A 13091-nucleotide genomic window follows, 5' to 3' on the forward strand; every position below is an offset into this window, starting at 1 on the left:
AAGTCAGTTCCCCTCTCTGAGCCTGAGTTGCCTCATGGGCTAGACGGGAAATACTAATACCAGTTGTGAGAGAAAATTGGGGGTTTGATGGTGTTGTAGTCAGGAACCACAGATGCCTAAATCCTCCTGTGCCCATTACCTCTTCTTGTCCTGAGGGAAGGCTGGGATCAAATAGCAGCTCAAGCAGCAGCCCAGGTCTACAGCTCCCCCATCATCACCGGCAGTCAGTCTACATCCTAGTGTCTACCTGTCCCCTAGATAACTGTGTGAACTCATGTGGTTGATGAGAGATAGCAATCGAAGCTGGGGGACTGAAATTACCCACACAGCTGTGAGGTCTGGAGAGGTAGAAAAGAGAGTTCCCATGGACAGGTGTGCTGTTGAGTTTTGATGACCAGGCCTGAAAGTTAAGATATTAGGTTGGTGCAAAAGTTATTGCATTTTTTGCCATTAAAGATAATGGCAAAAAAAAAAAAAAAGATAATGGCAAAAAAAAAAATTATCTTAAAGATAATGGCAAAAAAACCACAATTACTTTTGCACCAACCCAATAATCCACCCATGTTCAGTGCCTACCAAAACCATTAAAAAGCTAAAGCTTGGTAGATTAGTGCCAGTAGGGTGGGGGGAAGAAGCACCTTCCCCTATTTTGTCTTATATGATTGATCGTTTTCTTCTATGTGTTAGGGTATGTTTTAAGTATCTTCTGCTTTTCCAATTAATTGCTAAGCTCCTTAGAGAAAGGACCTTGTCTTATGTGTGCCCAGCACAAGATGGGGCATCTGAAAAAGTTTTTGGAAAGATTTGCAGATGGGAGGATGGCTGAATGGATGGATGAACTGATAAATGGATAGGATCTGTAGGGTTGAAGGTGCTTATGTGCTTCAAGAAAGGAGGTTTTAGATGCAGGTCTAGGAAGAAATAGAGGCTAAGTGGGCATGCTTTATTCGGGGGATTAAAAGGTTGGGGGAGACACATCCATTGAGGTTATATTGAGCGCGAGATTGGATCAGGACACTAGTTGTCCTGAATAGTAATTTGAGTAGAAAATAATAATTAACAAATAGTCGGATGCTGCATAGAGGACTAGTAGATGCGTTAGAAGAAAATGGCAATCTTTCCTAATACTTCGATTCTCTCCATATGTCCGTGAGGATGAGAGGATGATGAGGAAGTATTAAACACTGTGAAGTTATAGATAGATAAATGTGAGATCATCATCGATTCCTTATTTTTTTATGAATAAGGACAAAATTAGATTTTGATAATTCCATGGAATACAGATTCTTGGTAACACTTTGTACATGGCAAAACATGATCACATCTGCTACCTCACTTAGCAGTATGAGAGAAGGTGAGCTAATTTATTGTACCTGTTATTAGCTTGCCCAAGGTCATGAGCACCTTGGCCTCCCACCCCCATGCTTTGGATATTAGGTTAGTTGTGTTTGCTTCCGCTTCTCCCCTTGGCTATGAGCTCATTCATTGTGCCCTATATAGTGTTTTCCCTTAAAACAGTGTCTACTAGTTAGTTATTTAAAGAGAAGCTCTCCACTTTTCTCTCCATGATACCTCATCACCTAATCCCATCATTAAAAGGGAATCCCAGCAGTAAAAATTCAAACATCTTGAAGTGACACAAATGCACAGAATACACTTAAGAGTTATTTTGCCTCCAGAAAGTTGCTTTCTTTCTCTACTCCTCACTATGCTTACCTGGCATAGTGTTATTACTTAATGGTGCTGTTATAACAATGAAAAGAACAATGCTTGCAAACCACCCAGTCCAATGCCAGGCATAATCACATACCTGGTCTTTTGAAACATATGGTAGATAATAAATAATTAAAAATGACCTCTCTTTTTATTTCTCCCCATTCTAACTTCTCAGAGTTTATTAGGATAGGCCTTAATACGCAGGAATTTTGATCTCTGGAACCCAGAAATCACAAGTCATTGCCCTGTGACCAATCCAATAATTTTGTCTTTGGATATGCCATTTAACTCATGACTATTTTTTCTCCATTGGCCTCTGTAGACCCATGTATAAAATGGGAATTCCCCATTTCATAGTAATTTGTTGCACTGATGCAGAAGTACCATAGGGTATGTGTGATTTTTTAGATTCCTCACCTAAGGTGTGATTTGCATATATGTATTTTTAAAACCCCTCTTCATTAATTTGATGTTAGCATTATTTATTCTTAATTATGCATTTATTTATATTGCTTCTCTTTCCAAAAATAATGTTAGATGACTTATTTATTCATGCAAACTGACAGCAAACAGATATACAGCTAAGGGGAAAAATGGAAGAGCCATACCTTTGAGCATGTATATTGTGGTGTTTTATATTTATTTTTACATTCTCCCTTTGTGTCAGAACTTTTCATAATGGCTAAAGCTTCGAGTTCTGGGAGAGTGTTGGACCTTTTGAGGACATAGACTGACATGAACCTGAAACTTTGGGGTAGAGAACAAAGGGGTGGGGCCATATGGGAAGTGTGAGGAATCATGCGGATGGTCCTTTAAACCAGAACCCATTTGGCTGGAGGCTAGACAATCAAACATTTTAGGCAAGGTCAGGAATGTGGCAGAAAACCTAGGCTAGCCAGAACCTTCATGGCAGTGAGTTGGTGAAAGTTAGTATGACGCTGGCAAAGTACTCAATGGAATGCATAGACCAGGCTCAGAGTAAATAGGATATATTATTCTTACTTACTAGAATTTGGGGGCTGAGGTGGGCTTCTCCTGCAGATAGGAGATGGGTATCAAGAGATCACCCTCTTTGTCCCTGTAGGGAAGCCCTGCATCAGGTGCCGATTCCCCAGGGTTCCAGGCCCCAGAAGCCCTGACTTCCCCTTTTCACCTCTTGAAGAACTTTCTTTAATTCTTCTGAGATCTCCCTAGCTGAATGTCAAGGAAACAAAGAGCAAATTAATCCCAGCATGAGGGAGGTGGAGGTTAATTTGTAAAAAGGATGAGTGACATCTTACAAAGGATTATTCCCCATACAGTCTCTTGGGAGCTGTGCACCAGCGTTCTCATACATACACTCACACTCCATGCAAACACCTCCTTCAAACTCTTACCATTCCCCAGCACCTCCTGTCTGAGGCCTTGTTTTATAGACAGACTTAGAAAAGAGCAGAATGGGAAAATTTTTGTGTATGCCTGGTGGTCCTTTCTTTTTTTTTTTCTTTCCAGACCTCCTGCCTCCTTAAGCTGCCTACACTCACTGCCAATTTGTTCAACGAAGCTGTCGTGTGTTGTTAATATTGTCAGGATTTATGAGCATTGCTAAATGTGTGCCTGGAATAATTTCATTGCCTTTTCTTTCATTTCTGTTTTTCTCCAAAGAGCAGCACGAAGGGAGAGTAGTGAGATTCCAGCTCTGGATACACATAGATACGAGTTTCATTCCTAAATCTACCATTGAAATGCTGGGTGATCTTGAGCAAGTCCCTTTTTTTCCTTCTTGCTCTGAGTTCTTTCTCTACATTATTAGATGGGGTAATTTTTAAGGGGCCTGTGGCTCTAGAATTTTATGGCTTCATTGATTTAAGGGGTTCCTCATTCAGTGAAGAAGAAGACTGTGAAAAAATCCATTCTCCTTTATGGGGCCTTGATTTCCCCATTAGCAAAATATAAGTAAGAATGAAGTTAAACTGTAGATCTAACTTACTATGGAAATTAATGAAATGACCCTCCTACAATTCAGGTGCAAGGCCAACTCTTGACAATTAGAGTCATTAGAGGCTCAGATAGTTTGCATCACAAATTTTCTATGTTCCTGGTAAAACTACACTGAATTGAGGGGTATATGATCAGACTGTCTTCCTAACATGGAGATGTTTGTGTTGTGTTAAAGCCTAGTACTTGCCAAACATGGGAGCTTATGGTGGAAAAATAATTCAGAAAGTCGTAGCAATTTGGAGATATCATTTCTTCATTTTTCTTTCAACAAACATTTATTCATGTGTACTATGTTCCAGGCAGCATTCTGGATTCTAGAAAAGCAGAAAGGTCCTTTTAGAGCTTAAAGAAAAACTGACAATAAACATGTAAATAAATATATAAGTGATGGAATTTAAGATAGCAGTTAAGGGCTATGAATAAAATAAAGCAATAGAGTGAGTCCTTGGGGGTGCAGGGTAGAAGTTGCCGTTTTACTTTATTTTATTTTGTTTTATGTTTATTGAGACAGAGTCTCACTCTGTTGCCCAGGCTGGAGTGCAGTGGCATGATCTATGCTCACTGCAACCTCCGCCTACCGGGTTCAAGCTATTCTCATGCCTCAGCCTCCTGAGTAGCTGGGATTACAGGCACAGGCCACTACGCCTGGCTAATATTTTGTATTTTTAGTAGAGATGGTGTTTCACCATGTTGGCCAGGATGATCTCAAACTTCTGACTTCAGGTGATCCACCTGCCTCGGCCTCCCAAAGTGCTAGGATTACAGGCGTGAGCCTCCATGCCTGGTCTGAAGTTGCTATTTTAAATAATCATCAGGAAAACTTCCAGGAAGTGGCAATTGGGCTGAAACTTGAAAAATGAGAAGAGTGAGCCACAGGAGGCTCTGAGGAAACGCATTCCAAGAAGAGGGAGTGAGGACTATGAAGCCACTGTGGCCGGTGTGTAAAAGGCATTTAGTAGGGCGGGCAGTTTGGCTGGAACCAGGTGGTAGAGGCAGAATGATGGGAGATGAAGGCAAAGAGTATGCCTGGCTTTGCTTGTCATTATTCTCTCCACTGTCAAAAAAAAAAAAAAAAAAGCCTCGATATACCACTTCTCATGTAATCCTTACAGTGACTCTGAGGGTGAATGCTGTTGTCTGCATGTTAAAAATAAATAAATGTCTCAAGGCATGGCTGATGTATCCTAGTCTCGGGTCAGTGAGGGTAAGCCTGCACCTGAAAGCAGATCTTCCTGATTCCACCACCCAGCTCTACCACCGTGGACAGTTCCTACAAAGGCACTAAGGAGTGGCCAATTTGCTCATCATATCCCAGCCCTTTTATCCCTGGAAAGAAGAGTATAGGATCTGTTTGGAGAAGGAGACAGCAAATGATGGCTTTCAGGCCAACTGTAGCCCCCTACCGCTTTTATTGGAAAATAGCCCACCCCTTTTTATGTGTCTCTGGCTGCCTTCCCACTATAATAACCAAGTTAATTGCGGAAAACCATATGATCTGCAAAGCCAAAAATATTTGCCATCTGGCTCTTTACAAAGAAAAGTTTGTTGACCTCTGGTATGCAGCATGGGTTGGAAGTGAAACCAGGTTCTGCAGCCTATTCTTCATGCACCAGGCCATTAATCTGGACAAGAGGAGTGCACAACATGGAAGGGGTGAAACACAGGCCCTGGCCTAGTACTGACATTAACTCACCATGTGGCTCAGAGAGACTTTGTTTCTGTCCTGTTTCAATTATTTTATGTTTAAAATGGGCAAATGGATGGGTGCGGTGTATCACGCCTGTAATCCTAGCACTTTGGGAAGCTGAAGCGGGCAGATCACTTGAGGTCAGGAGTTCGAAACCAGCCTGGCCAACATGGTGAAACCCCATCTCTACTAAAAAGCATAATAAAATAAAATAAAATAAAATAAAATAAAATAAAATGGGCAAGTTGGACAAGATCAGTGGCTTCCAAACTCTCTTAGTAATATTTTTATTGAAGTCTTATATGGAAGCCCAGTATCTAAAATATGATTTAAAAATTGTTCCAACCCCCCCTGCAATAACTGTGGAGCACCTGCATGGGCATCTTTTGGTTATGGTGTTTTGGAGGCAGTTTGTAGATCGCTAGATCATTTTAGAGTCTGTTGCTGCTCTCACATTTTCTCTTTATAATGAACCTGGGTGGTTTCCTCATATTAGAGATGTTGAGAAAATCAGTTTTTTTTTTCTCCAAATTAAATTTTCCTTTGCAAGAGAACACATTATTTTTCCTCTCTGGCCCTCAATTTCCTCATTTATGAGATAAGAGCGGCCATGCACACCTCACAGAATCATCCTGAACATTCAATGAGGTGGCACATGCCAATGGCAGGTGATGAGGTGGAATTAACAGGAGTTGGGAGCCTTCCAGGCATGGGTTCAAGCATCAGCTTAAATAGAAATAGCTCGATTGAGATATAATTCACATACAATATAATCTGCCTATTTAGGGTATACAATTTGATGGATTTTAGTATATTCGCAGATATATGCAACCATCACCTGTCAATTTTAGAACATTTTTATCACCGTGAAAAGAAACCCCGTACTGTAATTATAAACTCCCTATCTCCCCAGCACTACCCACTCCCCTAAGCAACCACCACTCTACTTTCTGGACATATCACACAAATGGAATCATATAATACGGAGTATTTTGTAACTGGTTTCTTTCATTACACAGTGTTTTCTAGGTTCGTTCATGTTTTAGCATGCATCTGTATTTCATAGCTTTTTAAGGCCAACAAATATCCCATTGTATGGATATGCCATATTGAGCTGAATGTTCATTAGATGATGGACATTAGGTAGCTTCCACCTTGTGACTATTGTGAATAGTGCTGTTATATACATTTGTGTATGCATCTATGTGAGCAGGTGTTAGCTCTTGCTTTAGGCAAGTGGCTTAAGCCCCCAAGCCTTCATTTTCTCATCTGTTAAATAGGCTAATCCTATGTCCTTTTTTTTTTGAGATGGAGTCTCACTGTCACCCAGGCTGAAGTATAGTGGTGCAATGTTGGTTCACTGCAAACTCTGCCTCTCTGGCTCAAGCGAATCTCACACGGCCTCCTGAGTAGCTCAGACTACAGGTGTGCCACCATGCCCAGTTAATTTTTGTATTTTTAGTGGAGAGAGGGTTTCACCATGTTGGCCAGGCTGGTCTTGAACTCCTGACCTCAAGTGATCTACTCACCTTGGCCTCCCAAAGTGCTGGGATTATAGGCATGAGCCACCACACCCAGCCAATCCTGTCTACTTTGTAGGCTTGTTGTGAAAGTTATGCTATAAAGGGTGACAACACATTTAGCTAAAGCCTGACAGAGCAGATATCTGATAACTGATTATTATTTATTATTATTATGAAGCAAAATAGGTTTTCAAAAAAAAATAAGGTGAAGAAAAAGAATTCATTCGTTCCCTTTCTTTCCCTTTTGTGTTAAGTCTAGGTTTCCTTGGTGGTGGGGAGCTGACACCCTCCCCAGTGGGCCCTACATTTTCTAGTTTTCTGGGTTCTGTCCTTTTCAGACAGAAGCTGAGGAGCCTGCCCAGTGAAGTCTGAAAGAAAATTAGCATCTAAGAACTGTGTGAAAATTAAATGGGATATGAATGGAGGGTTGTTGAGGAGAGAGGAACTAAGAAGGCTGTAGAAAAAGGAAGGTAATTATCTTTCTGCATTCCAATTTTAAAAGGGAGATGAGACCTTCCCTCCCTAAGTGTTTTTGCAGTGGAATTCAGAAACTTAACTCACAGACTTCATTTATGGTTTTTAAATCTTCGATGGACTTTTGTTTTAATCTTCACAAGCTGCGATCAGAGTCGAAAGTTCTGATAGACAAGGTATGTCAGGATTGTGTTGAAAATCGCTAATGTTCCAAGAGCACCCACCATAGGCCATGTGCTTGGTGCACACCACCCATTTATTTATCAATTCTTTATCCAGCACTGTACGTCAGTCATGTTTTTGTATCATTGGTGGATAGATAAGTCAATAGCCCTTCCTTCAGGAGAGTATGGTTTGTTTCATTTAACCCTCAGAGCCCAATTTAATGGATGAGAACACTGAGGCTCAATTGAAATTCTGTCTCCAAAGCCCTTCTTTCTATCAAACACCACTGTTTGGAAGCACATGCAACTAAGTCCCTTTCCAAAGCCCCTCTGGGTTGGTTTCTGGGTGACTCATTGAGCATTGGTTAGTGACCTTCATGCAAAGAACAGAAGGGAAAGAGGAAGGCAGGAAACCTCGGGCTCTAAGCCTGAAAGGAGCCAGTAGCTCAGGTTCCCCCATTCTGACTTCCACACTTCAGCTTGACCATCAGTGTGAGACTCTGCCTTCAGCTTACAGAAGACATAGGACATGTGACTCCTGTGATTGAGGCACTTAGACTCTTCATTATCAAATAACCTCTCGCTGTGTTAGAAGTGATTCAGCCAAAAGTGACAGAAAACCCAAGTGGGTTACACAAGTAGGTGTTTGTTTCTGTCTTAGGTGTTGCATGCTGCAGGACACTGTGCTGAGGACACAGGGTCCCTCTACCTGTTGCTCTGTTGTGCATGGCCTGAATTCCCAAGTTCACTTCATGAGCTAACAGGCCTATCCTAGCTCTACCCAATGTGTCCTAATTCCAGCCATGGAAAGCAGAGAAGATCCGGAGAAGGGCATATCCCCTTCATTTCAGGAATTTTCTGCAAGTTAAACTTCCATTTATATCCCTTTAGACAGGACTCAGTTTCATGGTTACAACTAGCTACAAAGGAAGGTGGAAATTGCCCAGTAAATTTGGGGTTTTCTATTATTGTTAAAAGGGGTACATTGGATTTGCAGCTGGGGAGGAAAGATGAGCTGTGTCTGCTACATTCTCTCTCTCCACATGTGTTCATGTAGAATGACACAGAGGAAGGGGTAGGTGGGGAGGAGGCGAAGAGGAAAACTTATTTGAGCTGGAGGCAGGGTCTCACACCAATGGTCAAGCTGAAGTGTTGAAGTCGGGATGGAGGAACATGAGCTATTGGCTCCTTTCAGCCCTGAAGCCCTGCCTTCCTCTATTCTCTTCTGCTCTTTGCATGGAGATCACAAACCAATGCTCTCAGGGAGTCCCTCCAGGAACCAATCCAGAGAGGGGCTTTGGAGAGGGACTCAAGTGAAGAGCTCTGCTCTGTTTTTCCACCCATCTGCAACATCTGGCTAATTTCTCTTTCACTGTGTCTAGTTGTGTCAGTTGGGTTTCTTGAAGCCTCAGGCTGAAGTGTGTGAAAATCAGCGGGAGTTAGGCCTCAGAATTGTTCCCTCCTTGGCATTATCTGGAGTGTCCTGGTGGGAGGGTATAATGGGAGCACCCAGGTTGACTTGGGCAGGCTGTCCTTCAGGCACTCCAGCCCCATCAGCTTATTCCCTTAGTAAGGAGAAAACCATGGGTAAAGAGAAGCAAATCTTCAGATGGATTAAGTGTAAGGGCTTTGGAGTCACTAAGACCCGGGCTTGAGCCCATGCTTTGCCAGTTACTGGTAACCTTGGATAAACTACTTAACCTCTCCCAGTCCTAGTTTCTTCACGGGGAAATAAGAATGGTAACAGTTCCCATTTCATGGGGCAGTTTGAGGATTAAAAAGGAGAGTGCATGAGAAGTGCCAAGCACAACTCCTAGGAGAATGTGTGCTTAGCAATGGAACTCATGTCTATTATTATTTTAGTGTCGAGCCCAGTTCCTGGAACATAGTAAACAATAAATGGTAGCTATTATCATCACAGTTGTCTGGCTTTTCTGGGCCCTGAATTTATGACCCCAGCAACAACTGAGTATGGCCACTTTATATGGAGTCCTGAGAGCTAGAACTTCTTGCCAAGTGATCTTGGAGAAGGAAGTCCATCTGGTTTCTCCTCTCACCTCCCCTGCATGTCCGCCCTCCTTTGTCATTTAGTTGATTAAGAACAGCAGAGTTGGCCGGGCGCGGTGGCTCACGCTTGTAATCCCAGCACTTTGGGAGGCCGAGGCGGGCGAATCACGAGGTCAGGAGATCGAGACCACGGTGAAACCCCGTCTCTACTAAAAATACAAAAAATTAGCCGGGCGTGGTGGCGGGCACCTGTAGTCCCAGCTACTCGGAGAGGCTGAGGCAGGAGAATGGCGTGAACCCGGGAGGCGGAGCTTGCAGTGAGCCGAGATTGCGCCACTGCACTCCAGCCTGGGTGACAGAGCGAGACTCTGTCTCAAAAAAAAAAAAAAAAAAAAAAAAAAAAAAAAAAAAAAAAAGAACAGCAGAGTTTCCTCTCCCTTTCCTCTAAAACGCAATCCTAATTCATCTTCACCCACCAGTGCCAGGGCCCCTGAATCTGTGTGAAAAAGTGAACTTAGTCTCTACCTTCAAAGGAGGGAGCATTCCCTCTCCTCTCCCTCTTTCCTTTCCTGGCTACATTATTATTCAGGCTTTCTTGTGTCAGCACTGGAGGGACAATGAGCTTTCCCTTCTGTTCACATATCACTGGCCAAGACTTGATCCCTACATTAAAAGAGGAAAATGGACAAGGAACAAGGAACAGTATCTACCTCATACCTGTGTTTCCAAAAAAAATCTTGTTTCAATTATTTTAAAGGGTAGCAAATGCATATAATAAAAATTTCAAAAAGTAAAAAAAAAAAAAAAAAAAAAGAACTTAGAAGTGCAGTAAGTTACCTGCTTGGCTTGGAAGAAGGTACAACAGCTGCTTCCTAGAAGTCTTCACTGACCTGTTGGGGAATGTCACACATCCTTGGCCCTCCAGCTGCAGGTTAACCTGACAGAAGGTCACTTTGCTTCTACAGCAAGAGGCCACATTTTCCTTCTCTGAATCCCAGTAGAAGTCCAGGCTCTTTCCTTATAAAGTTCAGACTCATTGGATGGCATCCAAACCTTAATTCATCTTCCTTTCCCTTTAACCTCCACAGGGCATCCACTCCACTCTTCTTTTCCTCGCCGTGAGATGGCTCTTTGTCACCCACTCTGTAGTGTATTTGCCATCACTTCTCACAGCGACCTGTTGCTAAACCCATTTACTCTGTGGCACTCTGGCTGGGTCATGCGTGGGGCAGCTGATGAGTGGCTAGAGAAAGGCCCCATGTTCTAGTCCTGATTCAGCTTTAGCCTGGCTGAGTGATCCTGTCAACCTTCAACCCCTTTCTGTGCCCATTTCCCTGGGATGAAAAATGAGGCCACTCAGCAGTCCCTCTCAGGCATAGGAGTGGTGAGGGATTAATTAACAATCATTGGGAAAGTGCTTTTCCACCGCATATAGCATATCTAGAGAACACCAGTGGACTCAGTAATTATAATAATGAAAGTGGCAGGACACAGAAGGGATCATTCAGCCTGAGGTCTTTCAGGGGGTAGGTCATGGCTGAGAGATGATTCTAGAGGTTTGCAGATACTCAGCTCAGCAGCTCTGAACAGTCCCAAAGGTTCTCAAATCTGACTTTTCTTTCCTTCTTTTTTTCTCTTCTTGGTATTCTATCCTCCTAGCCTGAGAGATTCTGCACATTCTATACTATCTTCCCCTGTGCTAATCTATCCCATTTGATCATGTTTAGTGTGTATGCGTGCAACCTATCCCATCTGATCATGCTTTCAATTTCATGGATGACCTTCGGGAACTACTGCAAGTTCCCAGAGTTTGCAGATGCAGAAACTGACCCTGAGTCCAAGAAAGGGAATTGTTCAGGGTTACAGAACAATTACAAGGACTCGAGAATGAAACTCAGAATCCTGATCTAAGAATCAGAAATCTTTTCATTCCACAGGCCTCTTCTCTCCTATCCATGCCTTTGAGCTCTACTGAAATTTCCCAAGCTCGGTCCTTTAACTTTCCCTTTGGGACTTTTCATGAAAATTAGATGGAACAAACAGTTATTGAGCACTTACTAGATGCCAAACTCTGTTGTTGGCTCTGAAATGATTGAGGCCAAAACCCTGCCATCAAGGAGTGCTTGGGACATACTAGGTGTGAAATAAATCTGTTGAATGATTGCTTTATTTATCACTGGATCCCAAGCTTCTAGCATAATGCTTGCAACATGATGCTTGTTGCAGTATCTTGTTGCAAATATTTGCTGAAGGAGGGAGGATAAGGGAGCTCTTCACAACCTCCCTAGGGACTTCTGCATCAGTTTCTTCAAGCTGCTATTCAAGCTTCTTTATGTACTGCCAGGTGAATCTTCCCCAAACACAACACCAGTACTGTCACGATCTCCCTTTCCTGCTCACAAACTTTCAGCAGCTGCCCATTTTTTACTTAACATGTGGACACTTCCTTGCTTGGCACACTTGACCTTCTCAGATGTGGTCTCAACTGTCCTCTTCAGCCTGCCTTCCATGGCTACCTCCTTGAACATAAACCCTATCTACTGTAACCTCCACTGTCCTGCTTTATATACCTCCATGAATTTCTATCATGGGACTGTTGCTTATCTGCTCCCATTGCCTGGAGTCTATCCCCTCCAGGTGCTGCTGTAGGTCCTCATGGGGACTAATAAGGAAGTAATTAGGGTGTCCTCAAATGTCCCAGCTGTCGGTGTTGGGAGTCCCCAATCCCTGGGCCACAGACCAGTACAAGTCCATGGCCTGTTGTGAACCAGATGGCACAGCAGGAGGTGAGCAGTGGGCCAGGGAGCAATTGCCACCTGAGTTCCATCTCCTGTCAGATCAGCCATGGCATTAGATATGCATAGGAGCACGAACCCTATTGAGAACTGCACACTTGAGGGTTCTAGGTTGCACGCTGTTCATGAGACTCTAATGTCTGATGATATGAGGTGGAGCAGTTTTATCCCAAAACCAGTCCCCCACAACTCCCCTGGCCTGTGGAAAAATTGTCTTTCATGAAACAGGTCCCTAGTACCAAAAGGGTTGGGGACCATTGCTCTATGTCCTTGAGGATTTAACTTATATCCACTGCTCCATTAACTGGTAAAATGTTTATCTTTCAAATTCCATGTCAAGTATCATTTTGTCTATTTTGTCTTTGAGGTCTTTCTTATTACCATCACTTCCATATAGATTCAGCACTCTTTTATCTTGGCTCACCCTAATTTCTTGAAGATACTCTCTTGGCACTTGGAACACTTCGTCACCCATACTGATTTATGGGCCTGCCTTTCCACATTTCAGTTTCCTAGCTGCTTAATGGGTTGGGACTCTGTTCATATTCACAATCTCAATCCTCTAATACAGAAGTGGGTGCTCCTGATTCTTTATCAAAGCAAGAAATGGTGTAGTCCCTTCTGTATTAAGCCTTTTGCACATTCTTCTCCCTTCTCCCACAACTACCACGGGAAATGATATTTTCATTTTCCACTGCAGAATTTTCTTTGGGCAATTTAATATCTCTGCTTGCACTCATTGGTA

General features: G+C 42.8%; 1 protein-coding gene across 3 annotated transcripts in view; it reads left to right on the forward strand.

Annotated features, from left to right (window-relative positions):
* ASTN2 (astrotactin 2) overlaps positions 1-13091 on the forward strand; it is a 1055774-nt gene that overhangs the window by 82292 nt on the left and 960391 nt on the right. The gene's annotated exons all lie outside the window — the stretch shown is intronic.

This window comes from Symphalangus syndactylus, chromosome 3, assembly GCF_028878055.3.
Source record: "Symphalangus syndactylus isolate Jambi chromosome 3, NHGRI_mSymSyn1-v2.1_pri, whole genome shotgun sequence".
NCBI lineage: Eukaryota > Metazoa > Chordata > Mammalia > Primates > Hylobatidae > Symphalangus > Symphalangus syndactylus.